The sequence below is a fragment of the Schistocerca americana genome, unplaced genomic scaffold (genome assembly GCF_021461395.2).
Source record: "Schistocerca americana isolate TAMUIC-IGC-003095 unplaced genomic scaffold, iqSchAmer2.1 HiC_scaffold_1047, whole genome shotgun sequence".
Taxonomy (NCBI): domain Eukaryota; kingdom Metazoa; phylum Arthropoda; class Insecta; order Orthoptera; family Acrididae; genus Schistocerca; species Schistocerca americana.
Genome location: NW_025725098.1, coordinates 25,457 through 43,908, shown reverse-complemented (window position 1 = coordinate 43,908; position 18,452 = coordinate 25,457). Strand labels below are relative to the sequence as shown.

Sequence of the window (18,452 nt, the reverse complement as noted above, 5' to 3'; positions counted from 1 at the left end):
TCCGTCTCCACAAAATGCGTCCGGAGCGCGGCCGTTCTATATAACGTGAGAGAGTGGATTTTTGCAGTTGTCGTCAGTTAACCGTGGGTGGCTGCTGCGTTCGCTGAAAGAGCGCTGCCGTCGTTATCCGGTGTGGTCTAGTGGCTAGGATACCTGGCTCTCACCCAGGAGGCCCGGGTTCGATTCCCGGTACCGAATTGCGCGTTTTTATTGCTCCTCTTATGCGACTTGTCTCGACTTTGCTCGACTGACGCTACGCTGACGCGTGCACAAAGCTACGTTAAGTATGACTCGCGGCAACACCTGACGGCGAGAGAGATGCGGCGTCTATCCACTTGTTATCGAGCCACATACCGGTACCTGTAGTCAAGAGGCTTGGAGGACTGCAAGACATTGCCACGGAGGTGAATGCAGCTAACCACTGTAGTTAGTGTCCTGACAGCGCAGGCACGTTCATTTGCTCGTATACATGTGATGGAGACCGTGTCTGACACTGCTGTGGCGTACACCTTGGCCTAGGCTTTGCTGGGTATCGCCACTTGCATTCGAGCCAGCTGCCTTCGCGGGCGCCTCCGTGGCCATGGCCGTGATCGTCTAGTGGTTAGGACATTGCGTTGTGCCGCAATAACCCAGGTTCGAATCCTGGTCACGGCAATTTTGAAAGTTTTGCCTTGCTGCCGTTGCAATGACGAGTACTCGAAATGACAGTACTCTCTTGATTTTTTCACTCGTGTTCCGTAGGCCGCAGTTTGCCCTACCACTTCATCCCCAGCACGTAATGTCGCCCCACTGAGCGCAGACGTCCGCTGCTCTCTGTAGTCGAAAAGGGCAGTTGTTTGAAGTGCGATGGGTGAGCAGCCAGTCCCAGCAGAACAGGAAGCTGTGGCGTGCACTGTTTGTACAAATGCTAGGAACACTGGCGCACCAAGCAGCGCATGTAGCGTGGCCGAGCGCTTTAAGGCGCTGGTTTAAGGCACCAGTCTCTCTGTAGGCGCGGTTTCGAATCCCGTAGCTGCCGGGGGTTTTGCTGCGATCGCGTTAACCTGCCGCTTTTTCTTCAAGTGTAACCTCCTTGAGCTCACAAAATGTTTGATACATGGAGCATTCTAGCTCCGCCTGACAGTTACAGCTACGATACTTTAGTGGTTACGGAAAGCCCAGGTTCGAAACCTGGTCACGGCACGAAACGTCTCTTGACGCTGTCTCCTTAACTGCGACAGCTACAGACAAGTGGCGTCGCTACCATACGGCGGGCACGGCTTTTTCTTGCTGTGGATGGCCTAAAGAGACGCCTTCCAGTGGGAGAGCAGTGGAAATACATGGCACGGCGATTGCCAAGATACTTCCATTTCGAAGTGATCTTTGTAGTACAAAGGAAACGTTTTGCGGCTGCTGCTCCCATGGTAACGTGGCCGAGCGGTCTAAGGCGCTGGTTTTAGGCACCAGTCTCTTCGGAGGCGTGGGTTCGAATCCCACCGTTGCCACTTTTTACGTCTCATTTTTTGTGCCGTTGCGGTGTGTTCTCGTGGGGTGGGACGCAGCTCTTGTGACGCGCGTGTTGTGTAGGTAGCGTGGCCGAGCGGTCTAAGGCGCTGGTTTCAGGCACCATTCTCTTCGGAGGCGTGGGTTCCAATCCCACAGCTGCCAAACGTGTAATGTTCCCTGTGTCGAAGGCAGATGCACTCGTTGCCCGCAAAGGAAACAGCACAACAAGGCGTGAGCGTCTGCTTGGTGAATTGTCGTAGAACAGTGCGTGGTGCAACGACGGGATTTGTAGGCACCTTTTGCTCTCATCATTGCTGGCGTCCGTCTCCACAAAATGCGTCCGGAGCGCGCCGTTCTATATAACGTGAGAGAGTGGATTTTTTGCAGTTGTCGTCAGTTAACCGTGGGTGGCTGCTGCGTTCGCTGGAAAGAGCGCTGCCGTCGTTATCCGGTGTGGTCTAGTGGCTAGGATACCTGGCTCTCACCCAGGAGGCCCGGGTTCGATTCCCGGTACCGGAATTGCGCGTTTTTATTGCTCCTCTTATGCGACTTGTCTCGACTTTGCTCGACTGACGCTACGCTGACGCGTGCACAAAGCTACGTTAAGTATGACTCGCGGCAACACCTGACGGCGAGAGAGATGCGGCGTCTATCCACTTGTTATCGAGCCACATACCGGTACCTGTAGTCAAGAGGCTTGGAGGACTGCAAGACATTGCCACGGAGGTGAATGCAGCTAACCACTGTAGTTAGTGTCCTGACAGCGCAGGCACGTTCATTTGCTCGTATACATGTGATGGAGACCGTGTCTGACACTGCTGTGGCGTACACCTTGGCCTAGGCTTTGCTGGGTATCGCCACTTGCATTCGAGCCAGCTGCCTTCGCGGGCGCCTCCGTGGCCATGGCCGTGATCGTCTAGTGGTTAGGACATTGCGTTGTGGCCGCAATAACCCAGGTTCGAATCCTGGTCACGGCAATTTTGAAAGTTTTGCCTTGCTGCCGTTGCAATGACGAGTACTCGAAATGACAGTACTCTCTTGATTTTTTCACTCGTGTTCCGTAGGCCGCAGTTTGCCCTACCACTTCATCCCCAGCACGTAATGTCGCCCCACTGAGCGCAGACGTCCGCTGCTCTCTGTAGTCGAAAAGGGCAGTTGTTTGAAGTGCGATGGGTGAGCAGCCAGTCCCAGCAGAACAGGAAGCTGTGGCGTGCACTGTTTGTACAAATGCTAGGAACACTGGCGCACCAAGCAGCGCATGTAGCGTGGCCGAGCGCTTTAAGGCGCTGGTTTAAGGCACCAGTCTCTCTGTAGGCGCGGTTTCGAATCCCGTAGCTGCCGGGGGTTTTGCTGCGATCGCGTTAACCTGCCGCTTTTTCTTCAAGTGTAACCTCCTTGAGCTCACAAAATGTTTGATACATGGAGCATTCTAGCTCCGCCTGACAGTTACAGCTACGATACTTTAGTGGTTACGGAAAGCCCAGGTTCGAAACCTGGTCACGGCACGAAAACGTCTCTTGACGCTGTCTCCTTAACTGCGACAGCTACAGACAAGTGGCGTCGCTACCATACGGCGGGCACGGCTTTTTCTTGCTGTGGATGGCCTAAAGAGACGCTTCCAGTGGGAGAGCAGTGGAAATACATGGCACGGCGATTGCCAAGATACTTCCATTTCGAAGTGATCTTTGTAGTACAAAGGAAACGTTTTGCGGCTGCTGCTCCCATGGTAACGTGGCCGAGCGGTCTAAGGCGCTGGTTTTAGGCACCAGTCTCTTCGGAGGCGTGGGTTCGAATCCCACCGTTGCCACTTTTTACGTCTCATTTTTGTGCCGTTGCGGTGTGTTCTCGTGGGGTGGGACGCAGCTCTTGTGACGCGCGTGTTGTGTAGGTAGCGTGGCCGAGCGGTCTAAGGCGCTGGTTTCAGGCACCATTCTCTTCGGAGGCGTGGGTTCCAATCCCACAGCTGCCAAACGTGTAATGTTCCCTGTGTCGAAGGCAGATGCACTCGTTGCCCGCAAAGGAAACAGCACAACAAGGCGTGAGCGTCTGCTTGGTGAATTGTCGTAGAACAGTGCGTGGTGCAACGACGGGATTTGTAGGCACCTTTTGCTCTCATCATTGCTGGCGTCCGTCTCCACAAAATGCGTCCGGAGCGCGCCGTTCTATATAACGTGAGAGAGTGGATTTTTTGCAGTTGTCGTCAGTTAACCGTGGGTGGCTGCTGCGTTCGCTGGAAAGAGCGCTGCCGTCGTTATCCGGTGTGGTCTAGTGGCTAGGATACCTGGCTCTCACCCAGGAGGCCCGGGTTCGATTCCCGGTACCGGAATTGCGCGTTTTTATTGCTCCTCTTATGCGACTTGTCTCGACTTTGCTCGACTGACGCTACGCTGACGCGTGCACAAAGCTACGTTAAGTATGACTCGCGGCAACACCTGACGGCGAGAGAGATGCGGCGTCTATCCACTTGTTATCGAGCCACATACCGGTACCTGTAGTCAAGAGGCTTGGAGGACTGCAAGACATTGCCACGGAGGTGAATGCAGCTAACCACTGTAGTTAGTGTCCTGACAGCGCAGGCACGTTCATTTGCTCGTATACATGTGATGGAGACCGTGTCTGACACTGCTGTGGCGTACACCTTGGCCTAGGCTTTGCTGGGTATCGCCACTTGCATTCGAGCCAGCTGCCTTCGCGGGCGCCTCCGTGGCCATGGCCGTGATCGTCTAGTGGTTAGGACATTGCGTTGTGGCCGCAATAACCCAGGTTCGAATCCTGGTCACGGCAATTTTGAAAGTTTTGCCTTGCTGCCGTTGCAATGACGAGTACTCGAAATGACAGTACTCTCTTGATTTTTTCACTCGTGTTCCGTAGGCCGCAGTTTGCCCTACCACTTCATCCCCAGCACGTAATGTCGCCCCACTGAGCGCAGACGTCCGCTGCTCTCTGTAGTCGAAAAGGGCAGTTGTTTGAAGTGCGATGGGTGAGCAGCCAGTCCCAGCAGAACAGGAAGCTGTGGCGTGCACTGTTTGTACAAATGCTAGGAACACTGGCGCACCAAGCAGCGCATGTAGCGTGGCCGAGCGCTTTAAGGCGCTGGTTTAAGGCACCAGTCTCTCTGTAGGCGCGGTTTCGAATCCCGTAGCTGCCGGGGGTTTTGCTGCGATCGCGTTAACCTGCCGCTTTTTCTTCAAGTGTAACCTCCTTGAGCTCACAAAATGTTTGATACATGGAGCATTCTAGCTCCGCCTGACAGTTACAGCTACGATACTTTAGTGGTTACGGAAAGCCCAGGTTCGAAACCTGGTCACGGCACGAAAACGTCTCTTGACGCTGTCTCCTTAACTGCGACAGCTACAGACAAGTGGCGTCGCTACCATACGGCGGGCACGGCTTTTTCTTGCTGTGGATGGCCTAAAGAGACGCTTCCAGTGGGAGAGCAGTGGAAATACATGGCACGGCGATTGCCAAGATACTTCCATTTCGAAGTGATCTTTGTAGTACAAAGGAAACGTTTTGCGGCTGCTGCTCCCATGGTAACGTGGCCGAGCGGTCTAAGGCGCTGGTTTTAGGCACCAGTCTCTTCGGAGGCGTGGGTTCGAATCCCACCGTTGCCACTTTTTACGTCTCATTTTTGTGCCGTTGCGGTGTGTTCTCGTGGGGTGGGACGCAGCTCTTGTGACGCGCGTGTTGTGTAGGTAGCGTGGCCGAGCGGTCTAAGGCGCTGGTTTCAGGCACCATTCTCTTCGGAGGCGTGGGTTCCAATCCCACAGCTGCCAAACGTGTAATGTTCCCTGTGTCGAAGGCAGATGCACTCGTTGCCCGCAAAGGAAACAGCACAACAAGGCGTGAGCGTCTGCTTGGTGAATTGTCGTAGAACAGTGCGTGGTGCAACGACGGGATTTGTAGGCACCTTTTGCTCTCATCATTGCTGGCGTCCGTCTCCACAAAATGCGTCCGGAGCGCGCCGTTCTATATAACGTGAGAGAGTGGATTTTTTGCAGTTGTCGTCAGTTAACCGTGGGTGGCTGCTGCGTTCGCTGGAAAGAGCGCTGCCGTCGTTATCCGGTGTGGTCTAGTGGCTAGGATACCTGGCTCTCACCCAGGAGGCCCGGGTTCGATTCCCGGTACCGGAATTGCGCGTTTTTATTGCTCCTCTTATGCGACTTGTCTCGACTTTGCTCGACTGACGCTACGCTGACGCGTGCACAAAGCTACGTTAAGTATGACTCGCGGCAACACCTGACGGCGAGAGAGATGCGGCGTCTATCCACTTGTTATCGAGCCACATACCGGTACCTGTAGTCAAGAGGCTTGGAGGACTGCAAGACATTGCCACGGAGGTGAATGCAGCTAACCACTGTAGTTAGTGTCCTGACAGCGCAGGCACGTTCATTTGCTCGTATACATGTGATGGAGACCGTGTCTGACACTGCTGTGGCGTACACCTTGGCCTAGGCTTTGCTGGGTATCGCCACTTGCATTCGAGCCAGCTGCCTTCGCGGGCGCCTCCGTGGCCATGGCCGTGATCGTCTAGTGGTTAGGACATTGCGTTGTGGCCGCAATAACCCAGGTTCGAATCCTGGTCACGGCAATTTTGAAAGTTTTGCCTTGCTGCCGTTGCAATGACGAGTACTCGAAATGACAGTACTCTCTTGATTTTTTCACTCGTGTTCCGTAGGCCGCAGTTTGCCCTACCACTTCATCCCCAGCACGTAATGTCGCCCCACTGAGCGCAGACGTCCGCTGCTCTCTGTAGTCGAAAAGGGCAGTTGTTTGAAGTGCGATGGGTGAGCAGCCAGTCCCAGCAGAACAGGAAGCTGTGGCGTGCACTGTTTGTACAAATGCTAGGAACACTGGCGCACCAAGCAGCGCATGTAGCGTGGCCGAGCGCTTTAAGGCGCTGGTTTAAGGCACCAGTCTCTCTGTAGGCGCGGTTTCGAATCCCGTAGCTGCCGGGGGTTTTGCTGCGATCGCGTTAACCTGCCGCTTTTTCTTCAAGTGTAACCTCCTTGAGCTCACAAAATGTTTGATACATGGAGCATTCTAGCTCCGCCTGACAGTTACAGCTACGATACTTTAGTGGTTACGGAAAGCCCAGGTTCGAAACCTGGTCACGGCACGAAAACGTCTCTTGACGCTGTCTCCTTAACTGCGACAGCTACAGACAAGTGGCGTCGCTACCATACGGCGGGCACGGCTTTTTCTTGCTGTGGATGGCCTAAAGAGACGCTTCCAGTGGGAGAGCAGTGGAAATACATGGCACGGCGATTGCCAAGATACTTCCATTTCGAAGTGATCTTTGTAGTACAAAGGAAACGTTTTGCGGCTGCTGCTCCCATGGTAACGTGGCCGAGCGGTCTAAGGCGCTGGTTTTAGGCACCAGTCTCTTCGGAGGCGTGGGTTCGAATCCCACCGTTGCCACTTTTTACGTCTCATTTTTGTGCCGTTGCGGTGTGTTCTCGTGGGGTGGGACGCAGCTCTTGTGACGCGCGTGTTGTGTAGGTAGCGTGGCCGAGCGGTCTAAGGCGCTGGTTTCAGGCACCATTCTCTTCGGAGGCGTGGGTTCCAATCCCACAGCTGCCAAACGTGTAATGTTCCCTGTGTCGAAGGCAGATGCACTCGTTGCCCGCAAAGGAAACAGCACAACAAGGCGTGAGCGTCTGCTTGGTGAATTGTCGTAGAACAGTGCGTGGTGCAACGACGGGATTTGTAGGCACCTTTTGCTCTCATCATTGCTGGCGTCCGTCTCCACAAAATGCGTCCGGAGCGCGCCGTTCTATATAACGTGAGAGAGTGGATTTTTTGCAGTTGTCGTCAGTTAACCGTGGGTGGCTGCTGCGTTCGCTGGAAAGAGCGCTGCCGTCGTTATCCGGTGTGGTCTAGTGGCTAGGATACCTGGCTCTCACCCAGGAGGCCCGGGTTCGATTCCCGGTACCGGAATTGCGCGTTTTTATTGCTCCTCTTATGCGACTTGTCTCGACTTTGCTCGACTGACGCTACGCTGACGCGTGCACAAAGCTACGTTAAGTATGACTCGCGGCAACACCTGACGGCGAGAGAGATGCGGCGTCTATCCACTTGTTATCGAGCCACATACCGGTACCTGTAGTCAAGAGGCTTGGAGGACTGCAAGACATTGCCACGGAGGTGAATGCAGCTAACCACTGTAGTTAGTGTCCTGACAGCGCAGGCACGTTCATTTGCTCGTATACATGTGATGGAGACCGTGTCTGACACTGCTGTGGCGTACACCTTGGCCTAGGCTTTGCTGGGTATCGCCACTTGCATTCGAGCCAGCTGCCTTCGCGGGCGCCTCCGTGGCCATGGCCGTGATCGTCTAGTGGTTAGGACATTGCGTTGTGGCCGCAATAACCCAGGTTCGAATCCTGGTCACGGCAATTTTGAAAGTTTTGCCTTGCTGCCGTTGCAATGACGAGTACTCGAAATGACAGTACTCTCTTGATTTTTTCACTCGTGTTCCGTAGGCCGCAGTTTGCCCTACCACTTCATCCCCAGCACGTAATGTCGCCCCACTGAGCGCAGACGTCCGCTGCTCTCTGTAGTCGAAAAGGGCAGTTGTTTGAAGTGCGATGGGTGAGCAGCCAGTCCCAGCAGAACAGGAAGCTGTGGCGTGCACTGTTTGTACAAATGCTAGGAACACTGGCGCACCAAGCAGCGCATGTAGCGTGGCCGAGCGCTTTAAGGCGCTGGTTTAAGGCACCAGTCTCTCTGTAGGCGCGGTTTCGAATCCCGTAGCTGCCGGGGGTTTTGCTGCGATCGCGTTAACCTGCCGCTTTTTCTTCAAGTGTAACCTCCTTGAGCTCACAAAATGTTTGATACATGGAGCATTCTAGCTCCGCCTGACAGTTACAGCTACGATACTTTAGTGGTTACGGAAAGCCCAGGTTCGAAACCTGGTCACGGCACGAAAACGTCTCTTGACGCTGTCTCCTTAACTGCGACAGCTACAGACAAGTGGCGTCGCTACCATACGGCGGGCACGGCTTTTTCTTGCTGTGGATGGCCTAAAGAGACGCTTCCAGTGGGAGAGCAGTGGAAATACATGGCACGGCGATTGCCAAGATACTTCCATTTCGAAGTGATCTTTGTAGTACAAAGGAAACGTTTTGCGGCTGCTGCTCCCATGGTAACGTGGCCGAGCGGTCTAAGGCGCTGGTTTTAGGCACCAGTCTCTTCGGAGGCGTGGGTTCGAATCCCACCGTTGCCACTTTTTACGTCTCATTTTTGTGCCGTTGCGGTGTGTTCTCGTGGGGTGGGACGCAGCTCTTGTGACGCGCGTGTTGTGTAGGTAGCGTGGCCGAGCGGTCTAAGGCGCTGGTTTCAGGCACCATTCTCTTCGGAGGCGTGGGTTCCAATCCCACAGCTGCCAAACGTGTAATGTTCCCTGTGTCGAAGGCAGATGCACTCGTTGCCCGCAAAGGAAACAGCACAACAAGGCGTGAGCGTCTGCTTGGTGAATTGTCGTAGAACAGTGCGTGGTGCAACGACGGGATTTGTAGGCACCTTTTGCTCTCATCATTGCTGGCGTCCGTCTCCACAAAATGCGTCCGGAGCGCGCCGTTCTATATAACGTGAGAGAGTGGATTTTTTGCAGTTGTCGTCAGTTAACCGTGGGTGGCTGCTGCGTTCGCTGGAAAGAGCGCTGCCGTCGTTATCCGGTGTGGTCTAGTGGCTAGGATACCTGGCTCTCACCCAGGAGGCCCGGGTTCGATTCCCGGTACCGGAATTGCGCGTTTTTATTGCTCCTCTTATGCGACTTGTCTCGACTTTGCTCGACTGACGCTACGCTGACGCGTGCACAAAGCTACGTTAAGTATGACTCGCGGCAACACCTGACGGCGAGAGAGATGCGGCGTCTATCCACTTGTTATCGAGCCACATACCGGTACCTGTAGTCAAGAGGCTTGGAGGACTGCAAGACATTGCCACGGAGGTGAATGCAGCTAACCACTGTAGTTAGTGTCCTGACAGCGCAGGCACGTTCATTTGCTCGTATACATGTGATGGAGACCGTGTCTGACACTGCTGTGGCGTACACCTTGGCCTAGGCTTTGCTGGGTATCGCCACTTGCATTCGAGCCAGCTGCCTTCGCGGGCGCCTCCGTGGCCATGGCCGTGATCGTCTAGTGGTTAGGACATTGCGTTGTGGCCGCAATAACCCAGGTTCGAATCCTGGTCACGGCAATTTTGAAAGTTTTGCCTTGCTGCCGTTGCAATGACGAGTACTCGAAATGACAGTACTCTCTTGATTTTTTCACTCGTGTTCCGTAGGCCGCAGTTTGCCCTACCACTTCATCCCCAGCACGTAATGTCGCCCCACTGAGCGCAGACGTCCGCTGCTCTCTGTAGTCGAAAAGGGCAGTTGTTTGAAGTGCGATGGGTGAGCAGCCAGTCCCAGCAGAACAGGAAGCTGTGGCGTGCACTGTTTGTACAAATGCTAGGAACACTGGCGCACCAAGCAGCGCATGTAGCGTGGCCGAGCGCTTTAAGGCGCTGGTTTAAGGCACCAGTCTCTCTGTAGGCGCGGTTTCGAATCCCGTAGCTGCCGGGGGTTTTGCTGCGATCGCGTTAACCTGCCGCTTTTTCTTCAAGTGTAACCTCCTTGAGCTCACAAAATGTTTGATACATGGAGCATTCTAGCTCCGCCTGACAGTTACAGCTACGATACTTTAGTGGTTACGGAAAGCCCAGGTTCGAAACCTGGTCACGGCACGAAAACGTCTCTTGACGCTGTCTCCTTAACTGCGACAGCTACAGACAAGTGGCGTCGCTACCATACGGCGGGCACGGCTTTTTCTTGCTGTGGATGGCCTAAAGAGACGCTTCCAGTGGGAGAGCAGTGGAAATACATGGCACGGCGATTGCCAAGATACTTCCATTTCGAAGTGATCTTTGTAGTACAAAGGAAACGTTTTGCGGCTGCTGCTCCCATGGTAACGTGGCCGAGCGGTCTAAGGCGCTGGTTTTAGGCACCAGTCTCTTCGGAGGCGTGGGTTCGAATCCCACCGTTGCCACTTTTTACGTCTCATTTTTGTGCCGTTGCGGTGTGTTCTCGTGGGGTGGGACGCAGCTCTTGTGACGCGCGTGTTGTGTAGGTAGCGTGGCCGAGCGGTCTAAGGCGCTGGTTTCAGGCACCATTCTCTTCGGAGGCGTGGGTTCCAATCCCACAGCTGCCAAACGTGTAATGTTCCCTGTGTCGAAGGCAGATGCACTCGTTGCCCGCAAAGGAAACAGCACAACAAGGCGTGAGCGTCTGCTTGGTGAATTGTCGTAGAACAGTGCGTGGTGCAACGACGGGATTTGTAGGCACCTTTTGCTCTCATCATTGCTGGCGTCCGTCTCCACAAAATGCGTCCGGAGCGCGCCGTTCTATATAACGTGAGAGAGTGGATTTTTTGCAGTTGTCGTCAGTTAACCGTGGGTGGCTGCTGCGTTCGCTGGAAAGAGCGCTGCCGTCGTTATCCGGTGTGGTCTAGTGGCTAGGATACCTGGCTCTCACCCAGGAGGCCCGGGTTCGATTCCCGGTACCGGAATTGCGCGTTTTTATTGCTCCTCTTATGCGACTTGTCTCGACTTTGCTCGACTGACGCTACGCTGACGCGTGCACAAAGCTACGTTAAGTATGACTCGCGGCAACACCTGACGGCGAGAGAGATGCGGCGTCTATCCACTTGTTATCGAGCCACATACCGGTACCTGTAGTCAAGAGGCTTGGAGGACTGCAAGACATTGCCACGGAGGTGAATGCAGCTAACCACTGTAGTTAGTGTCCTGACAGCGCAGGCACGTTCATTTGCTCGTATACATGTGATGGAGACCGTGTCTGACACTGCTGTGGCGTACACCTTGGCCTAGGCTTTGCTGGGTATCGCCACTTGCATTCGAGCCAGCTGCCTTCGCGGGCGCCTCCGTGGCCATGGCCGTGATCGTCTAGTGGTTAGGACATTGCGTTGTGGCCGCAATAACCCAGGTTCGAATCCTGGTCACGGCAATTTTGAAAGTTTTGCCTTGCTGCCGTTGCAATGACGAGTACTCGAAATGACAGTACTCTCTTGATTTTTTCACTCGTGTTCCGTAGGCCGCAGTTTGCCCTACCACTTCATCCCCAGCACGTAATGTCGCCCCACTGAGCGCAGACGTCCGCTGCTCTCTGTAGTCGAAAAGGGCAGTTGTTTGAAGTGCGATGGGTGAGCAGCCAGTCCCAGCAGAACAGGAAGCTGTGGCGTGCACTGTTTGTACAAATGCTAGGAACACTGGCGCACCAAGCAGCGCATGTAGCGTGGCCGAGCGCTTTAAGGCGCTGGTTTAAGGCACCAGTCTCTCTGTAGGCGCGGTTTCGAATCCCGTAGCTGCCGGGGGTTTTGCTGCGATCGCGTTAACCTGCCGCTTTTTCTTCAAGTGTAACCTCCTTGAGCTCACAAAATGTTTGATACATGGAGCATTCTAGCTCCGCCTGACAGTTACAGCTACGATACTTTAGTGGTTACGGAAAGCCCAGGTTCGAAACCTGGTCACGGCACGAAAACGTCTCTTGACGCTGTCTCCTTAACTGCGACAGCTACAGACAAGTGGCGTCGCTACCATACGGCGGGCACGGCTTTTTCTTGCTGTGGATGGCCTAAAGAGACGCTTCCAGTGGGAGAGCAGTGGAAATACATGGCACGGCGATTGCCAAGATACTTCCATTTCGAAGTGATCTTTGTAGTACAAAGGAAACGTTTTGCGGCTGCTGCTCCCATGGTAACGTGGCCGAGCGGTCTAAGGCGCTGGTTTTAGGCACCAGTCTCTTCGGAGGCGTGGGTTCGAATCCCACCGTTGCCACTTTTTACGTCTCATTTTTGTGCCGTTGCGGTGTGTTCTCGTGGGGTGGGACGCAGCTCTTGTGACGCGCGTGTTGTGTAGGTAGCGTGGCCGAGCGGTCTAAGGCGCTGGTTTCAGGCACCATTCTCTTCGGAGGCGTGGGTTCCAATCCCACAGCTGCCAAACGTGTAATGTTCCCTGTGTCGAAGGCAGATGCACTCGTTGCCCGCAAAGGAAACAGCACAACAAGGCGTGAGCGTCTGCTTGGTGAATTGTCGTAGAACAGTGCGTGGTGCAACGACGGGATTTGTAGGCACCTTTTGCTCTCATCATTGCTGGCGTCCGTCTCCACAAAATGCGTCCGGAGCGCGCCGTTCTATATAACGTGAGAGAGTGGATTTTTTGCAGTTGTCGTCAGTTAACCGTGGGTGGCTGCTGCGTTCGCTGGAAAGAGCGCTGCCGTCGTTATCCGGTGTGGTCTAGTGGCTAGGATACCTGGCTTTCACCCAGGAGGCCCGGGTTCGATTCCCGGTACCGGAATTGCGCGTTTTTATTGCTCCTCTTATGCGACTTGTCTCGACTTTGCTCGACTGACGCTACGCTGACGCGTGCACAAAGCTACGTTAAGTATGACTCGCGGCAACACCTGACGGCGAGAGAGATGCGGCGTCTATCCACTTGTTATCGAGCCACATACCGGTACCTGTAGTCAAGAGGCTTGGAGGACTGCAAGACATTGCCACGGAGGTGAATGCAGCTAACCACTGTAGTTAGTGTCCTGACAGCGCAGGCACGTTCATTTGCTCGTATACATGTGATGGAGACCGTGTCTGACACTGCTGTGGCGTACACCTTGGCCTAGGCTTTGCTGGGTATCGCCACTTGCATTCGAGCCAGCTGCCTTCGCGGGCGCCTCCGTGGCCATGGCCGTGATCGTCTAGTGGTTAGGACATTGCGTTGTGGCCGCAATAACCCAGGTTCGAATCCTGGTCACGGCAATTTTGAAAGTTTTGCCTTGCTGCCGTTGCAATGACGAGTACTCGAAATGACAGTACTCTCTTGATTTTTTCACTCGTGTTCCGTAGGCCGCAGTTTGCCCTACCACTTCATCCCCAGCACGTAATGTCGCCCCACTGAGCGCAGACGTCCGCTGCTCTCTGTAGTCGAAAAGGGCAGTTGTTTGAAGTGCGATGGGTGAGCAGCCAGTCCCAGCAGAACAGGAAGCTGTGGCGTGCACTGTTTGTACAAATGCTAGGAACACTGGCGCACCAAGCAGCGCATGTAGCGTGGCCGAGCGCTTTAAGGCGCTGGTTTAAGGCACCAGTCTCTCTGTAGGCGCGGTTTCGAATCCCGTAGCTGCCGGGGGTTTTGCTGCGATCGCGTTAACCTGCCGCTTTTTCTTCAAGTGTAACCTCCTTGAGCTCACAAAATGTTTGATACATGGAGCATTCTAGCTCCGCCTGACAGTTACAGCTACGATACTTTAGTGGTTACGGAAAGCCCAGGTTCGAAACCTGGTCACGGCACGAAAACGTCTCTTGACGCTGTCTCCTTAACTGCGACAGCTACAGACAAGTGGCGTCGCTACCATACGGCGGGCACGGCTTTTTCTTGCTGTGGATGGCCTAAAGAGACGCTTCCAGTGGGAGAGCAGTGGAAATACATGGCACGGCGATTGCCAAGATACTTCCATTTCGAAGTGATCTTTGTAGTACAAAGGAAACGTTTTGCGGCTGCTGCTCCCATGGTAACGTGGCCGAGCGGTCTAAGGCGCTGGTTTTAGGCACCAGTCTCTTCGGAGGCGTGGGTTCGAATCCCACCGTTGCCACTTTTTACGTCTCATTTTTGTGCCGTTGCGGTGTGTTCTCGTGGGGTGGGACGCAGCTCTTGTGACGCGCGTGTTGTGTAGGTAGCGTGGCCGAGCGGTCTAAGGCGCTGGTTTCAGGCACCATTCTCTTCGGAGGCGTGGGTTCCAATCCCACAGCTGCCAAACGTGTAATGTTCCCTGTGTCGAAGGCAGATGCACTCGTTGCCCGCAAAGGAAACAGCACAACAAGGCGTGAGCGTCTGCTTGGTGAATTGTCGTAGAACAGTGCGTGGTGCAACGACGGGATTTGTAGGCACCTTTTGCTCTCATCATTGCTGGCGTCCGTCTCCACAAAATGCGTCCGGAGCGCGCCGTTCTATATAACGTGAGAGAGTGGATTTTTTGCAGTTGTCGTCAGTTAACCGTGGGTGGCTGCTGAATCCGCTGGAAAGAGCGCTGCCGTCGTTATCCGGTGTGGTCTAGTGGCTAGGATACCTGGCTCTCACCCAGGAGGCCCGGGTTCGATTCCCGGTACCGGAATTGCGCGTTTTTATTGCTCCTCTTATGCGACTTGTCTCGATTTTGCTCGACTGACGCTACGCTGACGCGTGCACAAAGCTACGTTAAGTATGACTCGCGGCAACACCTGACGGCGAGAGAGATGCGGCGTCTATCCACTTGTTATCGAGCCACATACCGGTACCTGTAGTCAAGAGGCTTGGAGGACTGCAAGACATTGCCACGGAGGTGAATGCAGCTAACCACTGTAGTTAGTGTCCTGACAGCGCAGGCACGTTCATTTGCTCGTATACATGTGATGGAGACCGTGTCTGACACTGCTGTGGCGTACACCTTGGCCTAGGCTTTGCTGGGTATCGCCACTTGCATTCGAGCCAGCTGCCTTCGCGGGCGCCTCCGTGGCCATGGCCGTGATCGTCTAGTGGTTAGGACATTGCGTTGTGGCCGCAATAACCCAGGTTCGAATCCTGGTCACGGCAATTTTGAAAGTTTTGCCTTGCTGCCGTTGCAATGACGAGTACTCGAAATGACAGTACTCTCTTGATTTTTTCACTCGTGTTCCGTAGGCCGCAGTTTGCCCTACCACTTCATCCCCAGCACGTAATGTCGCCCCCCAGAGCGCAGACGTCCGCTGCTCTCTGTAGTCGAAAAGGGCAGTTGTTTGAAGTGCGATGGGTGAGCAGCCAGTCCCAGCAGAACAGGAAGCTGTGGCGTGCACTGTTTGTACAAATGCTAGGAACACTGGCGCACCAAGCAGCGCATGTAGCGTGGCCGAGCGCTTTAAGGCGCTGGTTTAAGGCACCAGTCTCTCTGTAGGCGCGGTTTCGAATCCCGTAGCTGCCGGGGGTTTTGCTGCGATCGCGTTAACCTGCCGCTTTTTCTTCAAGTGTAACCTCCTTGAGCTCACAAAATGTTTGATACATGGAGCATTCTAGCTCCGCCTGACAGTTACAGCTACGATACTTTAGTGGTTACGGAAAGCCCAGGTTCGAAACCTGGTCACGGCACGAAAACGTCTCTTGACGCTGTCTCCTTAACTGCGACAGCTACAGACAAGTGGCGTCGCTACCATACGGCGGGCACGGCTTTTTCTTGCTGTGGATGGCCTAAAGAGACGCTTCCAGTGGGAGAGCAGTGGAAATACATGGCACGGCGATTGCCAAGATACTTCCATTTCGAAGTGATCTTTGTAGTACAAAGGAAACGTTTTGCGGCTGCTGCTCCCATGGTAACGTGGCCGAGCGGTCTAAGGCGCTGGTTTTAGGCACCAGTCTCTTCGGAGGCGTGGGTTCGAATCCCACCGTTGCCACTTTTTACGTCTCATTTTTGTGCCGTTGCGGTGTGTTCTCGTGGGGTGGGACGCAGCTCTTGTGACGCGCGTGTTGTGTAGGTAGCGTGGCCGAGCGGTCTAAGGCGCTGGTTTCAGGCACCATTCTCTTCGGAGGCGTGGGTTCCAATCCCACAGCTGCCAAACGTGTAATGTTCCCTGTGTCGAAGGCAGATGCACTCGTTGCCCGCAAAGGAAACAGCACAACAAGGCGTGAGCGTCTGCTTGGTGAATTGTAGTAGAACAGTGCGTGGTGCAACGACGGGATTTGTAGGCACCTTTTGCTCTCATCATTGCTGGCGTCCGTCTCCACAAAATGCGTCCGGAGCGCGCCGTTCTATATAACGTGAGAGAGTGGATTTTTTGCAGTTGTCGTCAGTTAACCGTGGGTGGCTGCTGAATCCGCTGGAAAGAGCGCTGCCGTCGTTATCCGGTGTGGTCTAGTGGCTAGGATACCTGGCTCTCACCCAGGAGGCCCGGGTTCGATTCCCGGTACCGGAATTGCGCGTTTTTATTGCTCCTCTTATGCGACTTGTCTCGATTTTGCTCGACTGACGCTACGCTGACGCGTGCACAAAGCTACGTTAAGTATGACTCGCGGCAACACCTGACGGCGAGAGAGATGCGGCGTCTATCCACTTGTTATCGAGCCACATACCGGTACCTGTAGTCAAGAGGCTTGGAGGACTGCAAGACATTGCCACGGAGGTGAATGCAGCTAACCACTGTAGTTAGTGTCCTGACAGCGCAGGCACGTTCATTTGCTCGTATACATGTGATGGAGACCGTGTCTGACACTGCTGTGGCGTACACCTTGGCCTAGGCTTTGCTGGGTATCGCCACTTGCATTCGAGCCAGCTGCCTTCGCGGGCGCCTCCGTGGCCATGGCCGTGATCGTCTAGTGGTTAGGACATTGCGTTGTGGCCGCAATAACCCAGGTTCGAATCCTGGTCACGGCAATTTTGAAAGTTTTGCCTTGCTGCCGTTGCAATGACGAGTACTCGAAATGACAGTACTCTCTTGATTTTTTCACTCGTGTTCCGTAGGCCGCAGTTTGCCCTACCACTTCATCCCCAGCACGTAATGTCGCCCCCCAGAGCGCAGACGTCCGCTGCTCTCTGTAGTCGAAAAGGGCAGTTGTTTGAAGTGCGATGGGTGAGCAGCCAGTCCCAGCAGAACAGGAAGCTGTGGCGTGCACTGTTTGTACAAATGCTAGGAACACTGGCGCACCAAGCAGCGCATGTAGCGTGGCCGAGCGCTTTAAGGCGCTGGTTTAAGGCACCAGTCTCTCTGTAGGCGCGGTTTCGAATCCCGTAGCTGCCGGGGGTTTTGCTGCGATCGCGTTAACCTGCCGCTTTTTCTTCAAGTGTAACCTCCTTGAGCTCACAAAATGTTTGATACATGGAGCATTCTAGCTCCGCCTGACAGTTACAGCTACGATACTTTAGTGGTTACGGAAAGCCCAGGTTCGAAACCTGGTCACGGCACGAAAACGTCTCTTGACGCTGTCTCCTTAACTGCGACAGCTACAGACAAGTGGCGTCGCTACCATACGGCGGGCACGGCTTTTTCTTGCTGTGGATGGCCTAAAGAGACGCTTCCAGTGGGAGAGCAGTGGAAATACATGGCACGGCGATTGCCAAGATACTTCCATTTCGAAGTGATCTTTGTAGTACAAAGGAAACGTTTTGCGGCTGCTGCTCCCATGGTAACGTGGCCGAGCGGTCTAAGGCGCTGGTTTTAGGCACCAGTCTCTTCGGAGGCGTGGGTTCGAATCCCACCGTTGCCACTTTTTACGTCTCATTTTTGTGCCGTTGCGGTGTGTTCTCGTGGGGTGGGACGCAGCTCTTGTGACGCGCGTGTTGTGTAGGTAGCGTGGCCGAGCGGTCTAAGGCGCTGGTTTCAGGCACCATTCTCTTCGGAGGCGTGGGTTCCAATCCCACAGCTGCCAAACGTGTAATGTTCCCTGTGTCGAAGGCAGATGCACTCGTTGCCCGCAAAGGAAACAGCACAACAAGGCGTGAGCGTCTGCTTGGTGAATTGTCGTAGAACAGTGCGTGGTGCAACGACGGGATTTGTAGGCACCTTTTGCTCTCATCATTGCTGGCGTCCGTCTCCACAAAATGCGTCCGGAGCGCGCCGTTCTATATAACGTGAGAGAGTGGATTTTTTGCAGTTGTCGTCAGTTAACCGTGGGTGGCTGCTGCGTTCGCTGGAAAGAGCGCTGCCGTCGTTATCCGGTGTGGTCTAGTGGCTAGGATACCTGGCTCTCACCCAGGAGGCCCGGGTTCGATTCCCGGTACCGGAATTGCGCGTTTTTATTGCTCCTCTTATGCGACTTGTCTCGACTTTGCTCGACTGACGCTACGCTGACGCGTGCACAAAGCTACGTTAAGTATGACTCGCGGCAACACCTGACGGCGAGAGAGATGCGGCGTCTATCCACTTGTTATCGAGCCACATACCGGTACCTGTAGTCAAGAGGCTTGGAGG

The 18,452-nt window shown here is 54.4% G+C and overlaps 30 non-coding genes across 30 annotated transcripts; all 30 read left to right on the top strand.

The window, feature by feature from the left end:
• The first annotated feature begins 126 nt into the window (after positions 1 to 126).
• On the top strand, positions 127 to 198 carry Trnae-cuc. The gene has a single exon. It is a non-coding gene; the product is annotated as a tRNA-Glu (tRNA).
• Positions 199 to 1,402: 1,204 nt separating this feature from the next.
• Trnal-uag lies at positions 1,403 to 1,484 on the top strand. Its single transcript has one exon. It is a non-coding gene; the product is annotated as a tRNA-Leu (tRNA).
• Positions 1,485 to 1,932: 448 nt separating this feature from the next.
• Positions 1,933 to 2,004, top strand: Trnae-cuc. Its single transcript has one exon. It is a non-coding gene; the product is annotated as a tRNA-Glu (tRNA).
• Positions 2,005 to 2,390: 386 nt separating this feature from the next.
• Trnah-gug lies at positions 2,391 to 2,462 on the top strand. The gene has a single exon. It is a non-coding gene; the product is annotated as a tRNA-His (tRNA).
• Positions 2,463 to 3,210: 748 nt separating this feature from the next.
• Trnal-uag lies at positions 3,211 to 3,292 on the top strand. The gene has a single exon. It is a non-coding gene; the product is annotated as a tRNA-Leu (tRNA).
• Positions 3,293 to 3,739: 447 nt separating this feature from the next.
• On the top strand, positions 3,740 to 3,811 carry Trnae-cuc. Its single transcript has one exon. It is a non-coding gene; the product is annotated as a tRNA-Glu (tRNA).
• Positions 3,812 to 4,197: 386 nt separating this feature from the next.
• On the top strand, positions 4,198 to 4,269 carry Trnah-gug. The gene has a single exon. It is a non-coding gene; the product is annotated as a tRNA-His (tRNA).
• A 748-nt stretch (positions 4,270 to 5,017) lies between these two features.
• Trnal-uag lies at positions 5,018 to 5,099 on the top strand. The gene has a single exon. It is a non-coding gene; the product is annotated as a tRNA-Leu (tRNA).
• Positions 5,100 to 5,546: 447 nt separating this feature from the next.
• Trnae-cuc lies at positions 5,547 to 5,618 on the top strand. The gene has a single exon. It is a non-coding gene; the product is annotated as a tRNA-Glu (tRNA).
• A 386-nt stretch (positions 5,619 to 6,004) lies between these two features.
• Positions 6,005 to 6,076, top strand: Trnah-gug. Its single transcript has one exon. It is a non-coding gene; the product is annotated as a tRNA-His (tRNA).
• A 748-nt stretch (positions 6,077 to 6,824) lies between these two features.
• Trnal-uag lies at positions 6,825 to 6,906 on the top strand. The gene has a single exon. It is a non-coding gene; the product is annotated as a tRNA-Leu (tRNA).
• A 447-nt stretch (positions 6,907 to 7,353) lies between these two features.
• Positions 7,354 to 7,425, top strand: Trnae-cuc. The gene has a single exon. It is a non-coding gene; the product is annotated as a tRNA-Glu (tRNA).
• A 386-nt stretch (positions 7,426 to 7,811) lies between these two features.
• Positions 7,812 to 7,883, top strand: Trnah-gug. Its single transcript has one exon. It is a non-coding gene; the product is annotated as a tRNA-His (tRNA).
• Positions 7,884 to 8,631: 748 nt separating this feature from the next.
• Positions 8,632 to 8,713, top strand: Trnal-uag. The gene has a single exon. It is a non-coding gene; the product is annotated as a tRNA-Leu (tRNA).
• Positions 8,714 to 9,160: 447 nt separating this feature from the next.
• Trnae-cuc lies at positions 9,161 to 9,232 on the top strand. Its single transcript has one exon. It is a non-coding gene; the product is annotated as a tRNA-Glu (tRNA).
• A 386-nt stretch (positions 9,233 to 9,618) lies between these two features.
• Trnah-gug lies at positions 9,619 to 9,690 on the top strand. Its single transcript has one exon. It is a non-coding gene; the product is annotated as a tRNA-His (tRNA).
• A 748-nt stretch (positions 9,691 to 10,438) lies between these two features.
• Trnal-uag lies at positions 10,439 to 10,520 on the top strand. Its single transcript has one exon. It is a non-coding gene; the product is annotated as a tRNA-Leu (tRNA).
• Positions 10,521 to 10,967: 447 nt separating this feature from the next.
• Positions 10,968 to 11,039, top strand: Trnae-cuc. Its single transcript has one exon. It is a non-coding gene; the product is annotated as a tRNA-Glu (tRNA).
• A 386-nt stretch (positions 11,040 to 11,425) lies between these two features.
• Positions 11,426 to 11,497, top strand: Trnah-gug. The gene has a single exon. It is a non-coding gene; the product is annotated as a tRNA-His (tRNA).
• Positions 11,498 to 12,245: 748 nt separating this feature from the next.
• On the top strand, positions 12,246 to 12,327 carry Trnal-uag. The gene has a single exon. It is a non-coding gene; the product is annotated as a tRNA-Leu (tRNA).
• Positions 12,328 to 12,774: 447 nt separating this feature from the next.
• Positions 12,775 to 12,846, top strand: Trnae-uuc. The gene has a single exon. It is a non-coding gene; the product is annotated as a tRNA-Glu (tRNA).
• A 386-nt stretch (positions 12,847 to 13,232) lies between these two features.
• Trnah-gug lies at positions 13,233 to 13,304 on the top strand. The gene has a single exon. It is a non-coding gene; the product is annotated as a tRNA-His (tRNA).
• Positions 13,305 to 14,052: 748 nt separating this feature from the next.
• Trnal-uag lies at positions 14,053 to 14,134 on the top strand. The gene has a single exon. It is a non-coding gene; the product is annotated as a tRNA-Leu (tRNA).
• A 447-nt stretch (positions 14,135 to 14,581) lies between these two features.
• Positions 14,582 to 14,653, top strand: Trnae-cuc. Its single transcript has one exon. It is a non-coding gene; the product is annotated as a tRNA-Glu (tRNA).
• Positions 14,654 to 15,039: 386 nt separating this feature from the next.
• Positions 15,040 to 15,111, top strand: Trnah-gug. Its single transcript has one exon. It is a non-coding gene; the product is annotated as a tRNA-His (tRNA).
• A 748-nt stretch (positions 15,112 to 15,859) lies between these two features.
• Trnal-uag lies at positions 15,860 to 15,941 on the top strand. Its single transcript has one exon. It is a non-coding gene; the product is annotated as a tRNA-Leu (tRNA).
• Positions 15,942 to 16,388: 447 nt separating this feature from the next.
• On the top strand, positions 16,389 to 16,460 carry Trnae-cuc. Its single transcript has one exon. It is a non-coding gene; the product is annotated as a tRNA-Glu (tRNA).
• Positions 16,461 to 16,846: 386 nt separating this feature from the next.
• Trnah-gug lies at positions 16,847 to 16,918 on the top strand. The gene has a single exon. It is a non-coding gene; the product is annotated as a tRNA-His (tRNA).
• A 748-nt stretch (positions 16,919 to 17,666) lies between these two features.
• On the top strand, positions 17,667 to 17,748 carry Trnal-uag. Its single transcript has one exon. It is a non-coding gene; the product is annotated as a tRNA-Leu (tRNA).
• A 447-nt stretch (positions 17,749 to 18,195) lies between these two features.
• Positions 18,196 to 18,267, top strand: Trnae-cuc. Its single transcript has one exon. It is a non-coding gene; the product is annotated as a tRNA-Glu (tRNA).
• The last annotated feature ends 185 nt before the right edge of the window (positions 18,268 to 18,452 follow it).